The 4,962-nt window shown below is 43.7% G+C and overlaps 1 long non-coding RNA gene across 1 annotated transcript; it reads left to right on the top strand.

Annotated features, from left to right (window-relative positions):
• The first annotated feature begins 488 nt into the window (after window positions 1-488).
• On the top strand, window positions 489-4,555 carry LOC118164614. Its single transcript, XR_004749568.1, has 2 exons — window positions 489-693; window positions 3,269-4,555. It is a non-coding gene; the product is annotated as an uncharacterized LOC118164614 (long non-coding RNA).
• The last annotated feature ends 407 nt before the right edge of the window (window positions 4,556-4,962 follow it).

Here is a 4,962-nt window from a genome sequence, read left to right on the forward strand (position 1 = left end):
TGCATCTATTTTGTAGAAAACTGCTTCTCAGGCAGTATTCTTTCACTAAATGGAGGTGTTACTCTTAGGAACAACTCAAATCCAATTATTTTTGTAAGTGATCAAACACTTTTAATTTGAAAGTGGTATTTGAGGTCAGAGTGCATTCCCCTCCCAAAGCTCCCGTGTCTATATTGGAGGTCCTGAGACAGTCTCAATGGAAAATCCGTGGCATTGTGGATTAAACATGTTGTGTGAGGAGGGAAGGTGCCTGTTCTCCATCGGTGCCAGTCTCATCTGGAAGTAGCAATGCTTGGTGTTGACCAGGACCCTAACAGATGACTCTCTTCTCAACACATATTTGGTTATCAAACTGCACTTTATATAAATTTATTATCCATTTTGCCCTAAGTCAAACCTCTGATTGCCTGATTTGAAATGTTATTGTGTGGTTTCTGAATCTTTTTTTTTTTTTTTTTTTTTTAATCAAATTGTAAATCAAATTGTATTTAAGCACTGGAAATAGAGCTGAATAAGCTGCAAGCAGAATTTTACGTTGCTAAGAAGTTAAGAAGGGTGTTGACGGAAGATAACATCTCAAAGAAAGCTGGAGAGACAAAAAAATAACCTTGCTACATCTGGATACTGGTTTTGTCATGGCATTACATAGCTATTATAGAACTGTATGCTATATTTCCTGCTGTGAAACAAGAGGTGAGAGAAACAGTTTTTTAGCCATTTTTATTTTTTATTAACAAATGGCCTTGTCTGAAAATGCAGTTCTCAAGATCTTGGCAGTAGTGGGATGCCTGTAGGCAGGAGTGTAAGTCTCCTGCTCAGTGATTCGTAGGGTTGGATAATAAACCTGTAAATTGCTAAGTGTACCTGGCTATGTATCATAAGAAGCGTGCTGGTAATGCTACTGGTCCAAATACCCTCAGTGAGACCCATGCAATTCCACGGTCGTGTAGCAGACTGCAGCCTCCTATCTTCAGACTTATTTACTGTCTTCCAAATGAGCTGATGCTCAAGGAAAAGTAATATCTAGCTTTTTTTTTTTTTTTTTTTTGGCCTTTTTTTTTTGCCTTTTTTTTTTTTTTTCTAAGTTCCAATGTAGCTCCTTAAGCCTTGCAACAATAAAAGAAATATATCTCTTGACCCTGAGAATAATTTTAATCTACCCGTAAGATACTGATGACTGATAGTAATCACGTGAATGCTAATACACACTGTTCCCTCTTCCAAACTGCTCGCAAAGCACTTGCATCACCCCGTGCACAACTTGGGGTGCACCAGCACTGAGCCCTGGGTGCTGCTGCCTGCTGCCAAGGTACATGGCATGCAAGGAACATGCCCACGGCACTGCTGGAGACGTTTTTGATATTAGGATTGTGTTATTGATCCCTGCAGAGCCAGGGAGAAAGCCTACTGAAAAAAAGGGCAATATGGGAAGTAAGGTGAAATGTAAAGGACTGATGTGTTCGCTGTTAAAGTGTTGTGAAGTACATGCTGTGAAGCTTAGATCATCCATGGAGAGTGATGAAAATTGCACGGGCATGGGCTTTCTGCATCGTTTATGTCTCTGTTTTGCTCTTAAAATGAAAAAAAATAAAAATGGGGTTATAGATAAAAGCATGTGATTCTGAGGTATCTTGCTAACTGAATCTCTCCCCAAAGGCACACAAGTATAATGGGATATTTCCCTCAGGCAAACTTGCATCATGCAGTGATGAAAAGGCCAAGGAAAGTTCAAATACATGGTACCAATCCGAAAGCAGAAATCCATGAAAGGCCACCAAAAGCAGGAATGCCTTTTACTGAAAACCTTGTAATTAAATGCTGTTACAGTTTAGGCTTAGGTAACTGCACTTGTTGCCTCTGGCCCTGCAGCAACATGCTGCTACCCAGAACAGTGTGCTCAAGCAAGTGGGCAATGAGACCATGATGAAAACTTGCAAACTGCAACCTGAGAGGGTAGCTCAGTGCTTCCAGCCTTGGGGCCATGGTGAGGATGCAGAGAACATCATGGCTCATGTTTCTGTCCTAGCCATTAAGTCCCTGCTGTTTTGTTGGTGGTTACACACAGACAAGCTGCATGCAATGCTGATAGTACATAATGTGCAATGTAAGTCTTAGTTTTTTTATCACAGAATGGTTGGCAGGGCCCTCTGGAGTTCATCTGCTCCAACCCCTGCCCAAGCAGGGCCACCCAGAGCAGGCTGCCTAGGACCACGTCAAGGTGGCTTTTAAAGATCTCCAAGGAGGGAGACTCCAGCACCTCTCTGGGCAACCTGTTCCAGTGCTCCATCACCTGTACATCACAGAATTGCTTCCTGGTGTTCAGAGAGAACCTCCTGTGCTCCAGTTTGTGCCCATTGCCTCTTGTCCTGGCACCGACCACCACTGAAAAGAGCCTGGCTCTGTCCTCTTTGCACCCTCCCTTCTGATATTTACAGACATTGATGAGATTCCCTGCTGAGCCTCCCCTTCTCCAGGCTGAGTTTCAGTGACAATATATCAGAAACCTCTTTAACCTTTGGTTAAGCCTTAGCTGGTGTTGATATGAACAGGCTGGAGTCGATGGACAACACCCTCTCTAAAAAGTTTCAGGCAGGGAAATAACCTTCCTGGGACTGTGAAGGGACTTGCTTGGACCTTGGGCCCAATGCTGTGGTTACATGGCACAGTAAGTGTGGCTGCAGGGCTCCTGATGCTGGACCCAAAATGACGCAGTGAGCTGAAATGGTATGAACACTCCCTCAGGTGTCAGATCTGTTCCAGAAAACTTGTCTGGGATAAGATTGTGCTGAGAAGCTTTACACAAGACCAGATTTCAGCTGTCCTCTGCAGTTGGTCTAAAGGACTCTTGATTGCAAAAAGCTAGATGAAATGCCACGCTGGCCATGGAGGTTATTCAACAGAAGTACAACCATCTGCCCCTACCTGCTCTGTGTGGTGCCTGTGCCTAGGACTAAACTAGTAGCACTTCGATAGGCACTAGGGACTGTAGGGACATAGTCTCAGAGGTGTGAGCCTGAGGTTGAAAACAGACTCAAAATTGTTATTTTTTTTTGCTTAGTGGTAGCTTTGCTAACTAATCTTTTATATATCTTGCAAAAGTGCAGAGATACCCATAGCTATACTTGCAAAAGTGCACAGGTTGGGGGGAACATTAAAAATTAAAGGAGAAGGAGTCAAGCGAGCTTTTTGCTGCATGATTATCTTTTGTGACAACAGCAGGATTTGTGAGAAAATGATGCCTTGTACTTTCTTCTCTTCTCTAATACAGAGCTGGATCACTGAGACTCTGCTAATGAAGTCCATTTGGGTTGTCTGGGCAATTTCCTATGCATTTAACAAAGGAATAAATTCAATCAAGTGTCCAGCGATTAGCTGACCAGTTTCAACTGGAAGCAAAAGGAAGCAACAGTATTCTGCCCAAAAGCAATGATGGATTTTGATCCATTGTTTAAAGTACAGTATTCCACAGTGCTTTTATCTGTCCTCTACCAAACGTGTCTTTAACAAGAACAGTACAGACCCTTGTCACAGTCCTGATACCTATTACCTATTTCTAATCCTTACAAAGCACTGAAATTTATAACACTACATTAAGCTTGATTCATTACCACTGTCCTTATTTTGCTCACAATGTTCCTGTTTATGTCAACAAAACTTCACAAAAAACATTGCCTTTTAGCCCAAGGGAACTGATAGCTGTGTTCCTTGTACTATAGCCCTGTTTTTCTAAGTAAGAGTTTATCTATAGTTATTTCAGCTTTCTGCTCCTTTATGCTGACTTAAGTTTAAATTTGCAATAAGAACTTTTTGCTAGCTTTTTTCTGTTAGGATTCTTATTAGGCTAAAAATAAAATATTCATGTTTTTTTTCCTAATGAATATTTGGAGTTTGCAGAGCTTTATGATGTGCTTTACCTAATGGCAAAGGGAGGAAAAGGAAGACCAGGCAAAGTGATGCTGCAAAGCTCAGGTTAATTTAGTGGGCCAAGGAAAGGACTGTCTCTGCCAGAAAAAGCTTTCACACACTTGCATGCCCTTGTCAGCTGAGACCTGTTAAGTTAGTGATGCTTGCTCCAGCTGGTCCCAGAGCTGGGCTCTTGGAAGTGGCTTGGCTCTAATGTGCAGTGGTGCTACTTTGGATGCCACACAGCTTTGGATGTCTATGTGATAGCGCTGTCACCAGCATGGTCATCATAGCCATGCGTTGGCAGTGACCACCAGCCCCTCCAGCCACAGTGGCATCCCTCTACACTTCTCCAGTGGCATCAGGCGTATTCTTCTATCAGTCCTTTCTTCACCTCTCCAATCTTTCAGGTGTGCTCTCCCTTCAGTCACTGGCCCACTGCCCACATGAGGCTCGCATCACTCCTGGCAATGCCCTGTTGGCTGTGTCTCACCATGCCCAGCCCCCTTGTGCCATGCCCAGCTCTTGGCCCGGGTGAAGCTGCAGTGCTCTTGTGTCACCTTAAATTGTGGAAAGGAAATTCCTGAGGTTAAGCTTAGCATCATTTGGGGATCTGGTCCTAAATCACTCCATTTCGATTAAATAAAAAACTTACGAAAAAAATGTTAGTACTGTCTGTTTTGTCACGAAAGAGCAGACCAGAAGACTCACAGATAAAAAAGACAAATAAGTAACTCCTTTTTTGTTCTCTCTGAAACTGCCATTTCATTTAACTTCTGTTAACATTTCCCTTGTCTTAGCTGCAGGTCCTCCTTCTGCTCGACTGAATGAGCACAAGGGACCCCTGGAGCAGGGACCCCTGGTATACCCGCCATCTTGGACAGGCCTTGGCTCAGCGGTCTGGGTGTAGGCCAAGGCATGGGTTGGGTCCTCACAGGTGCTGCTTCCCTCAGCCTTCTTGAGTGTGCAGGGTATGTGAGGTATACCTGCACCTCTGGCAGTGAGAGATGACCCCCAGGCTCTGTTCTGTGTCCCTGTCTGTCCCCTCTCCCATGGTGG

This window comes from Oxyura jamaicensis, chromosome 3 (assembly GCF_011077185.1).
Source record: "Oxyura jamaicensis isolate SHBP4307 breed ruddy duck chromosome 3, BPBGC_Ojam_1.0, whole genome shotgun sequence".
Classification (NCBI taxonomy): domain Eukaryota; kingdom Metazoa; phylum Chordata; class Aves; order Anseriformes; family Anatidae; genus Oxyura; species Oxyura jamaicensis.